General features: G+C 45.1%; 1 long non-coding RNA gene across 1 annotated transcript; it reads right to left on the bottom strand.

Moving 5' to 3' along the window:
- Positions 1–223: 223 nt before the first annotated feature.
- Positions 224–3,810, bottom strand: LOC123494236 (uncharacterized). The gene is made up of 3 exons (XR_006664807.2): positions 3,505–3,810; positions 1,143–2,368; positions 224–709 (listed from the first exon to the last, which is right to left on the bottom strand). It is a non-coding gene; the product is annotated as an uncharacterized lncRNA (long non-coding RNA).
- Between the last annotated feature and the right edge of the window lie 8,108 nt (positions 3,811–11,918).

Raw genomic sequence — 11,918 nt, 5'->3', positions numbered from 1 at the left:
GGCAGTCGTAAACTGAAATTAACGACCTTCTCTGTGAGAAGATGGTAGACGTTTACGACCAAAATAGAAGGTCGTTGAACCCATGACCTTTTGCTTTGGTCACTGGTTGTCTGCCCAGGCCACGTCGGATCCGACGTGGCAATGTAATGTGGCAAAATTGCGACCAATTGAAAAGGTCACTGACAAGATTCAGCCCGGTCCGATTACGTGTTTTACATGGGCCGAGCCCAACAATTAAGCCCATTTGTTGTTTTTATTTTCAATTTGGGTAAGCTACATGGGCCAAGCCCAATAGACTTTTATGTTTTGGGCCAAAACCTTTTACAATGCAATTTTTTTGGGGCCTCGGCCTTTTTTCAGCCCACTTGTCAGTTTTCTTTTGTTTCTTTTCTATTTTAAAGTAGGTCCCACTAGTCAAATGGGAACCAATTACCAGGTTTGCTTTTCGGGTACCACACACCAGTTCTATATTTGTGTAGTTAGATAATTTGATTCAAAAAGACCAAATAAGGCATAATATTTCATACAACAGCCAAGCATAGTACAATTCTGGTATTCAGCTATAAAATACAACTAAATATACACATAACTAGCTGCAAGCATAACTATCTCTAGTGAGCTAAAACTCATTGCTGGGTGTGGTTTATCTTCAGGAATCTTCTTCCTAGAGCTCCTGTACACCCAACTTTGGAAGAATGAAAGCCAACATCTGCAAATACTAAATTATGAAAAGTTAGAAACATAATCAAGTGAATCTGTGAATATAAAATTCTCATAACGATGAAAATTTGGTGCAGAACTTCAGATTTAACAGGAAACCATGCATATAACATTTTCATTACTGCGAAAACTGAGATATATTTTGCAAATGATCAAGTAACATATGGACAGTACAACAGGTCAGAGAGCAGCAAGACACAAGCCGTATGCAAAGCAGTCAAACAGTTCAGGGAACGGCAAACATGCATGCATGCAATTGAAGTATGTACTAGTACTAGTGCAACACAATGCCAGGTTGGAGCAAAGAATGCTTAAGCAAACAATGGCAGCGGCATGGCATAACCAAATAATAATGTGAGAAAACAACTGGATATGAGTCGCACTTGATCACAACAAAGAATGTGCTAGTAGTGCGCACTCACCAAAGAATGAATGAATCGACATTGATTTGCTACACTGCACCATCCAAGGGAGCTGACTTCTTCAAGGCAATAGTTGTATATAGTATATGTGAAACAATAGATTCACAGTTAAAACTTAGTAGAAACAAGTGCAACACTTAGTAGAAACAAGCATCAATTCTAACAGGTAAAGCCCTCGGAACACACGTTGGGGAAGTAATCTATGGGATGGATTATGAGAACTACCAGTTAATGCTCAGTAAAAAGATCTGCTGGCTACGGTAATAACTAGTTTCACAGTTACGATTATATACATTCGATTGCCAGCACAGCTAAAGGTATAGCTTTTGAGTTATTTCTGTCACTGAGACACTGACTATCAACAGCCTAAATCAAGCCAATTGATAACTGATATACATAGGCACCACACTATGAATGAGATAATTTTGCAGATGCATATGTTTACACTGTTCAAGTATACTATATGCACCTGAATGTAATCAGGTGCATATGTTGCCAGACAAAGATGGCATCTGTATATACCTGGAATCAATCACAAGGTATAGGGAGGGAATTAGTCACATATATTCTTACTAGTACTGCTAGGTTACTAGCTAGCTGCATGTATCCATGTAGTAAACAGTCACAAGTCAGAACACACATCTGATGCCACCATCTTATCTTACACTTCAGGAACTAGTACAACATGATAGGATGACATGTGATGCTACCATCTTATCTTAGAAGAAGAAAAACAACAACACATCTAGCAAGAACGGATTGACAATCACCTAGTTGCCGATCCATGATTTTATAGTACGGTGCAAGATAGCTATCATCATTGAACAATTCAAGATTGAAGAATTCAAAACATCTGAATTGCAGCAAATTGTAATTCTTATTCTGCATAACTTATAAATGGGGATGCATAGAAGCATACTATCAACTCTATAGTCCTACTGAGAACCCACTACCAAGAGGGCCAAAGAACTACACAAATTGGTGGTGCGGCCAATATGTACCTCAAGTACTTATAGATCCTGATGAAATATCATAGACAATTAGTGAAGGTGAATTCTTAGTTCTTATCATATGCCCACTCACAAAAATGACTACTTGAGAGCGTATTCATACATGGGAGGGAAGGAGGTTGGGACATGTACATCTCACCCCTGTTCTCTGCTGATTTAGACCTCCACTTGTAACAGTAATCAAATACTGATCTAGTTGTGTGGTAGCACTAGAATCTGCAAGATTTTAAAAGGTTTTGGCAGGAAGCAGTGAAGTTGTCATAACACAAAAATGAACAATTCCTAAATGTAGCATGGAACAAGCAGTGACACACCCAGGCATTCATCAACCAACATATATTACACAAGTGCATACAGTACTCAACATTCACTCAAAGTATGTTGTGCAGGATGGAACCATTCCATTTTTACCAAATGTACCACGCAAGTTAACTAAGCTTTTTTAGTTTCAGAATATGTGAGTCAGAAAATAAGCTTGCAAGCAAGTTTATGTACGTAATGCACCCTGGAGTACAATACTTCTATGGTTTTCTGCAAATAATTCATGATTTTCTAACTACTCCAAGATGTCCAGTTAATTAACTGGAAAAGTAAGTAAACTTGCAAACTGAGAAAATCTGGTCAGACCACTTGAAATATCTTCGGTGAGAGTAGATGTTTAGATAAAACACTTGCAATATCTACCGCAAGAACTTGTTTACTCCTGCAGATTTGCTTGCATGTTCAAAATCTGGAAATATTCAGAAGCATGTTCAGAATACTTACTGAAAATACTGTTAAATGTTGACAAGTTAAATCTTGTTCAATCTTGTTAAATACTCCCAGCAAAATTACTCCACACATGTACAGTTCAATCTTGTTAAATACTCTAAGCAAAATTACTAGAGTACTGGAGTACTAGAAGTTAAATGTAATCCAAGCAAATTGAGAAGTTAACAGTATTGCTGCTAACTTGGAGTAGCTTTGACTATGTACAGAGCAAGATGGAGGGTCTAGCTTACTACTGCTACTCCACATATCAAATTTTACTTAACAGAGCAAGATGGAGTAACCCAAAAAATTAACAGAGCAAGCAAATGTACTTGAAATGGCAGTTCACCAGAGATTTTCAAGTTAAAAATACTCCCAGGGGTAAATAACAATGACAAGGACGGAGGAAAGGATGGATGTTTTAAATTAATCCAGTAATTCTTTTTTGTTCTCATATTTTCACCCTCTAGACACTGCCTAGAGTGCTTACTAGATGACAAAGTTAATTTTGCATAACACATATGGATTCTTATATTCTTCAGTAAGGGAGGCACATTTACAGCTAATTAAGCATGATGAAAAGGACCATCCAATTAAATTACATTTGTATTATCTTCTTCTTCTTCTTCAATAAGGGGGCACATTTACAGCTAATTAAGCACGATGAGAAATTAATTAATTAAGCAGGATCAAGTTCATCATCCAAAACAGTGGAAGGAAGGGGATGGGTTAGAAACGGAGGAGTCATCCTCAGATACTCTTGTGCGGCTGCTGCTCCTCTTCAGCAACCTTGGGTCACCTGGCACAAACAACAACCAGAGGAAGCAGGGATCAGTTCAGGAATTTCCTCGCAATTATCTGAACCAAAAAAGGTGGTTCCTCTGTTTTTGGAACAGAGATGGAAGTAACAACAGGCTGTAGGGCGCTTCTCTTTTGGATATGCAAAATTACTTTTGCTTGGAAGATGCATCGTTTTGTGTTGTTAAGAATACGACGGACTATATTTGTTTAGTTTCTTCATACAGTAAAAATTGCTTTTGTAAATTCTGCAGAGGACTGTACTGAACAGAAAATAACTGGGAAACATGACAAGTTCCCCCAAGGCGCATCGGTGCATGCATACCTAGAGGCGGTCAGAGGTGAGGAGCCCCTCCGACACCTACTTAGTGATGACCCAGACAGCGTAGATGATGCCAGGGAGGTAGCTGAAGAAGGCGAGCAGCAAGCAGATTCAGAACTCGATCTGCAAAAGCACGTTCAGCACCAGCTGTCAGTTAACCCAACTCTCGATGGAATCACGCTCAGGAGAGAACCTACTGTGAAGTTTAAACATGTAGCTAGCACGGGACCGGGACAAAGCTCGGGCAACTCACCCCGCAGGCGAACTTGAGGAAGACGCCAAGCGGCAGCAGGATGATGGCGAGGATGATGTCGATGCAGTTGGCCATCCGCTCGTTCGCCATCTTCCTTCTCTCTCTCCAAGTGTCCAAGGGAAAGCAAAGGGATGTGATGTGAACAAGGAGGGCGAGACGGTTCTCCACCTCCTGGTCCACCATGCACATCGGTCGTCCCCTTGCCATTGTCGTTCCGCGAACACAAGGAAGGAAGGATGGGGGGGTCGGATCTGCAGCACGCGAGCCACGCATGAGAGAAGATGGAAGAGTTGGCAAGAACGGCGTACGTACCTTGGGCGTCTAGGTCCCGCCAGAGTTGCGTCGTTGTCGACGACCAGCACAACAGCAAGCTCCGGTGTGGTGTGGTGTGCCGCGCCACACCGATCCGGCCGGGCTCCATCGCGCAGGTGGATCCCGATGCGGCCGACCTCCATCGCACAGGTGGGTGCGGGTCCGGCGCTACTATCGCCAGAACTGGTGCACCCCATCCATCGCCAGAACTGGTGCGCCCCATCCATCGCCAGAATTGGTGGGCGTGGGTGGGTGGATCCGTGGAAGAGGGGGTTTCCGTGGGTGGATGGACGAGATGAGGAGGAAGGTCGGTCAGCGGTGGGGTTCGGGATGGGGGGACCAGGAGACGAGGTCGCCGATGGGGGTGGGGATCGACGGCGACGGCGGAGATTGGAGAGGAATCGGGTGTTGGGGAAGAGGAGCAGTTTGTGGGCAGCTCCGCGGGGCTTCACTCATGAGTCTGGGCATGGGCTCGATCCTGGGTCAGCCTCGACCTCGTCTACGGTGGGAATCGAGCGAGGAAGATAGAGAGTGCGGGTGGGAGACGGGAGGGACTGTGGGTGTCGAGAGGTGGGAGGAAGAGGGGAGGGGGAGCTCGATCTGAGGGAAGGAGACGGCGGTGGGAGGGATCGAGGGGAGCGCCTGCTGTAACTTTGGATGGTGGAAGGGGGGTGGTCGGGGCTGGAGGAGGAAGGGGCGGCGACGGCAGGGGTGGTGGAAGGGGCGTGTCGATCTGGATCGGAGGAGGCACCGGCGCGTTGGATCTGCGAGGGTGGGGGTCTCCGAGCGGTGAGAATGTGCGGGGAACGCCGGAGGAGTGGGGTGAGGGCGGCGGCGCGTCGAGATCTAGAGGGAGGGAGTGGGGTTGGGGGCGGCGGCGGTGGATCCAGAAGGAGGAGTTGTGTGAGAGCGCTAGGGTTTGCTGCGCAGGGAGAGAGAGGAGTGGTGTGCGGTGTTTTTTTAGGGGTAGCTCGCGGTGGGTGGGTGAGAGGGTGAGGTGCGGGCCGTTGGATCCAGTGGATCCGACGGTGATTTATCCATGATCCGCGTGAGAGGCCCCCAGACCAATCAGAACGCAGTATACAGGTATGATATTTTGACCATTTAAATTGGTCGTAATCGACTAAATGTGATGTGCTAAATCATGTTAGCTATTTTATTATGACCTGAAAATTTGAAAAAAAAACTTCTCATTGTGTCAGCAAATTTGACTATTGTTTTCAGGAATAATCACAAATTGAAATAAGATAAATATTTTTTAAAGAGTTATGAGAAATGAGTTCTTTTAAATCATTTTTCCATTTTTCGAGTGTCCGCAATGAGTTTTTTTGTGAAGGACCTACCAAATATTTGTTGCAAAATTGTACCAAATCAATTTTCTAAAATACTAGGACATATTTAATGCACAATTGACCAAATGGTTGGGTGTGAGAAGCTTTGATCCACCTCTCGTGAAAAAGACAAATTTCCGCCGATTCAGTAGGAAGCGGGTCAAATTTGAACTGTAGCTGCCTTGTAGTTTGCTATTTATTTTTTCCAAAAATCATTTCTAGGTACATAAGTATCTATTTAATCAGAGAAACACCAAAAAAATTCCAAGATTCAACCACTAGCTAGGAACGGTCATTCCCGCTGTTTTGACCGCATTTTGAAACGGGCATAAAAATTCAAAAAAATCAACAAATTGGGAAACCTTCGCATTGTGTCATCATATGTGGCCAAGTTCCCAGGAAAAATAACAAACTTGTAATACGGCAATTATTTTAAAAAAGTGTTCTAAAAAACGAGCTATCACGTGTGGAGATCAATGGCTTTCAAGCCAACTGATCAATCTTATGGCCACATTCATGGCATAGTTTGTTCAAATGATCTCATATTGTGCACAAGGGTGCATATTGGAATGGCAAACAATGTTGCCTAAGGAAGTTTTCATTTTCTTTGGACGAAAAAACCGTTTTCCATTTTTCGAGTGCCCGAAAGGAGGTTTTTTTTGTGAAGGACCTCCCAAATAATTGTTGCAAAATTGTACCATTAATTTTTCTAAAATACTAGGCCATATTTAATGCACAATTGACTAAATGGTTGGGTGTACAAAGTTTTGATCCACCTCTCGTGAAAAAGACAAATTTCCGCCGATTCAGCTGGAAGCGGGCCAAATTTGAACTGCAGCTGCCTCATAGTTTGCTATTTATTTTTCCCAAAAATAATTTCTAGGTACATAAGTATCTATTTAATCATAAATACATGGTTTGGTGGCGATACGTCGAGGTTTGGGCAGTGGCCGAGGGCCCCAACTCTAGAGCGCGTAAACTCGCATGCCCGCCGCGTGGTCACCGCGTGACCGTGGCGTTGCCATGTGTTCTGGGCGGCCTAGGCATGTCTAGTGGGTTGGGCACTCCCCAGGTAGGTGCTAGGAAGAAAATTACAACATAAGATTCTCACGAGGAGACCGATCGATGCTCAAACATGAATTAGCAGCCAAGTGTTTGATTAGCAGTACGGGAAATGTACATGGCTAATGGGCGTGAGTTTTGGCTGAGGATGATCAGTTACTAAAAAGATCGTCTTCACAAATTTTCAACTCAAAAGGAGGAGCCTAGGTGGTACTTGCTTTGCAAAGTACCACACTGGACATAAATACGAATGTTGAAGCTGGGCTCAAAATAATGAATGGATTCAGCTGGCATTTGGTGGAGGATGGTTATTTGGGCATAGGAAAGCACCATAGAAAATGGATACTATTTGGACATGCCAAAGTGGTACTTCCTTCACAAAGTGTTGTTCTGAACAGAATAGGAAAATGAATATTGTTGAATTATTTTTGAACTAGGCAAGGAAGGTTTTTTTTCATATTTGACAAAGATATGACCCAAATAATTTATGAGATTTTTTTGGGAATTTTGGGAATGACAGAAATATAGGTTGCTTCACAACCTGGGGCAAAAATTGCCACATGGACATGACACATAGGCAAAACTGATGAGGTGGCGCCTAGTCATAGCAACCCACCACAATTTACAAGGATATGACCATCTATATTGGTCGTGATCAGCTAGAAATAAGGCAACGGACCAGTGCTATCTGCTTTATGACCATTTCGTGTAAGGAAATTACGACCTTTCTGACCAAAATGGTCGTTATAGTTTAGGGTTTGGAGCCCCCCGAACAGCTTTTGACCAATTGGTCTGAAATGGTCATAGATCTATGACCAATTCTTCCAGGGTCACTGACAGAAGGTCACTAGTTGACATATTTCTTGTAGTGCCTCGGGAGCGCTTTTCTCTATATAAGAGTTTGTCCAGGCTTGTCATTTGCTACAAAAAGGATTGAGCCACCTTGCTGCACTTTATTTACTTTTGTTACTTGTTGCTCGTTACAAATTATCCTATCACAAAACTATCTGTTACCACTTATTTCAGTACTTGCAGAGTATACCTTGCTGAAAACCGCTTATCATTTCCTTCTGCTCCTCGTTGGGTTCGACACTATTACTTATCGAAAGGACTACGATAGATCCCCTATACTTGTGGGTCATCATAGAGCTTACCAGACCCGATCATCACGTGGTGTCTCGGCATGACGAACTGTCGCAACGGTGCATACTCAGGGAGAACACTTGTACCTTGAAATTTTAGTGAGAAATCATCTTATAATGCTACCGCCGTACTAAGCAAAATAAGGTGCATAACAGATAAACATCGCACGCAATCAAAATAACTGATATGATATGTCCATCATCATCTTGTGCCTTTGATCTTCATCTCCAAAGCACCGTCATGATCACCATCGTCACCGGCTTGACACCTTGATCTCCATCGAAGCATCGTTGTCGTCTCACCAACTATTGCTATCACGACTGTCGCTACCGCTTAGTGATAAAGTAAAGCAATTACATGGCGATTGCATTTCATACAATAAAGCGACAACCATATGGCTCCTGCCAGTTGCCGATAATTGTTACAAAACATGATCATCTCATACAACAATTTATATATCATCACGTCTTGACCATATCACATCACAACATGCCCTGCAAAAACAAGTTAGATGTCCTCTACTTTGTTGTTGCAAGTTTTACGTGGCTGCTACGGGCTTAGCAAGAACCGTTCTTACCTACGCATCAAAAACCACAACGATTTTTCATCAAGTGTGCTGTTTTAACCTTCAACAAGGACCGGGCGTAGCCACACTTGATTCAACTAAAGCTGGAGAAACAGACACCCACTAGCCACCTGTGTGTGAAGCACGTCGGTAGAACTAGTATCGCGTAAGCGTACGCGTAATGTTGGTCTGGGCCGCTTCATCCAACAATACCGCTGAATCAAAGTATGACATGCTGGTAAGTAGTATGACTATTATCGCCCACAACTCTTTGTGTTATACTCGTGCATATAACATCTACGCATAGACCTGGCTCTGATACCATTGTTGGGGAACATAGTAATTTCAAAATTTTCCTACGCACACGTAAGATCATGGTGATGCATAGCAATGAGAGGGGAGAGTGTTGTCCACGTACCCCCGTAGACTGAAAGCGGAAGCGTTATGACAACGCGGTTGATGTAGTCGTACGTCTTCATGATCCGACCGATCCTAGTACCAAAAGTACGGCACCTCCGTGATCTGCACACGTTCAACTCGATGACGTCCCTTGTACTCTTGATCCAGTTGAGGCCCAGGGAGAGTTCTGTCAGCACGACGGTGTGGCGACGGTGATGATGAAGTTACCGGCGCAGGGCTTCACCTATGCACTACGACGATATGACCGAGGTGTGTAACTGTGGAGGGGGGCACCGCACATAGCTAAGATAAATCTTGAGTGCCTTTGGGGTGCCTCCTGGCCACGTATATAAAGGAGGGGAGGGAAGAGGTGGCTGGCCCAAGGGGGCGCGCTAGGTGTGAGGAATCCTACTAGGACTCCCCAGTCCAAGTAGGATTCCCCTCCTCTTTCTGATTCGGAGTAGGAGAGAAGGAAAGAGAGGGAGAGGGAGAAGGAAAGGGGGGCCGCGCCCCCACCCCTTCTCCAATTCGGTTTGGGCAGGGGGAGGGAGGCGCGCGCCACCTCCTGGCCCTTCTCCCCTCTCTCCACTAAAGCCCAATAAGGCCCATTACTTCTCCCGGCGAATTCCCGTAACTCTCCGGTACTCCGAAAAATACCCGAATCACTCGGAACCTTTCCGATGTCCGAATATAGCCTTCCAATATATCGATCTTTATGTCTCGACAATTTTGAGACTCCTCTTCATGTCCGTGATCTCATCCGGGACTCTGAACAACCTTCGGTACATCAAATCACATAACTCATAATACAAATCGTCATCGAACGTTAAGCGTGCGGAGCCTACGGGTTAGAGAACTATGTAGACATGACCGAGACACATCTCCGGTCAATAACCAATAGCGGAACCTGGATGCTCATATTGGCTCCTACATATTCTACGAAGATCTTTATCGGTCAAACCGCATAACAACATACATTGTTCCCTTTGTCATCGGTATGTTACTTTCCCGAGATTCGATCATCGGTATCCTCATACCTAGTTCAATCTCGTTACTGGCAAGTCTCTTTACTCGTTCCGTAATGCATCATCCCGCAACTAACTCATTAGTCACAATGCCTGCAAGGCTTATAGTGATGTGCATTACCGAGAGGGCCCAGAGATACCTCTTCGATACACAGAGTGACAAATCCTAATCTCGATATATGCCAACTCAACAAACACCTTCGGAGACACCTGTAGAGCATCTTTATAATCACCCAGTTATGTTGTGACGTTTGATAGCACACAAAGTGTTCCTCCGGTATTCGGGAGTTGCATAATCTCATAGTTAGAGGAACATGTATAAGTCATGAAGGAAGCAGTAGCAATGAAACTGAAACGATCATAATGCTAAGCTAACGAATGGGTCTTGTCCATCACATCATTCTCTAATGAAATGATCCCGTTCATCAAATGACAACACATGTCCATGGCTAGGAAACTTAACCATCTTTGATTAACAAGCTAGTCAAGTAGAGGCATACTTGGGACACTCTGTTTGTCTATGTTTTCACACATGTACTAAGTTTCTGATTAATACAATTCTAGCATGAATAATAAACATTTATCATGAAATAAGGAAATAAATAGTAACTTTATTATTGCCTCTAGGGCATATTTCCTTCAAGAGCACCTACCACCGAGCCCACACGTACGGCGGAGGAGGAGGAGGTGAACTTGGGCGGCAGTGGCTCCATCCCGGCAACGAACGTTGGCGGGGAGGAAAACACTTCTTCCCAGCTCGGTACGGGTAAGTGGCCTGCGTCCTATTTCTCCTTCTCGGCTTCCAGACCCTCCCTTGGCGGACCAGGAGGATATCGGCACCTTCATCGAGGAGGTCACCAAGGACGCCGAGGCCGAGGCCGATAAGATCGCTGCCGAGGAGGCCGCCAAGACCGCCGCTGAGGAGGCCGCCAATGGGCCTGCGGGGGAGGCCGGCAAGGCCGCTGCCGAAGAAGCCGGCAAGGCCGCTGCCAGGGAGGCCGGCAAGGGGCCTGCCCGGGAGGAGGTGGCCGACGACCAACCTTCCTCTCCTACAGCCCCTGCCCCGGGCAAGTACTTGAAGGTTGGCGACGACCTGTTCGTCCACCTCCCAGGGATGGCAAGCACCAGAGCGCCAACCGAAGGGGAGGTGTTTGATGATGAGGCGCTCGCCACCGCTGGGCTCTAGGTTGTCGACGAACCAGCGCCGGTGGCAGCGGTTCCCAAGAGGAGTAGCTTCTCCGGGCCATGAGTGTCAACTTCCAGAAGCTCCAGGCGCTCCATCGTGCCTGCCTAGACAAGGCAAAATCCAGGATGGCGGCAGCGGACAAGGCGGAGGCGGATCTTGAGGAGCGGGTCGCTCAGACGCAGGCCTGGTTCCGCGAGGCTCAGGAAGGACTGAAGGCTGCCCAGGATGAGCTGGCTGAGCGCAAACGGGAGCTCATCTTGAAGCAGGCTGACGTCCAGAAGGCCCAGGAGGTGGCGAAGGAACAGGCCGCCAAGGACGAGGCCGCTCGGCAACAGCACCAGGCTCTGCTGAACTCCCAGGAGGAGGAGCTTGCTGAAGGAAATATGCCCTAGAGGCAATAATAAAGTTATTATTTATTTACCATATCATGATAAATGTTTATTATTCATGCTAGAATTGTATTAACCGGAAACATAATACATGTGTGAATACATAGACAAACATAGTGTCACTAGTATGCCTCTACTTGACTAGCTCATTGATCAAAGATGGTTAAGTTTCCTAGCCATAGACATGAGTTGTCATTCGATTAACGGGATCACATCATTAGGAGAATGATG

The sequence above is a fragment of the Aegilops tauschii genome, chromosome 1 (assembly GCF_002575655.3).
Source record: "Aegilops tauschii subsp. strangulata cultivar AL8/78 chromosome 1, Aet v6.0, whole genome shotgun sequence".
In the NCBI taxonomy this organism is placed as follows: domain Eukaryota; kingdom Viridiplantae; phylum Streptophyta; class Magnoliopsida; order Poales; family Poaceae; genus Aegilops; species Aegilops tauschii.
Note: the sequence above shows the minus strand (reverse complement) of the source record. Positions and strands in the feature narration are given on the sequence as shown.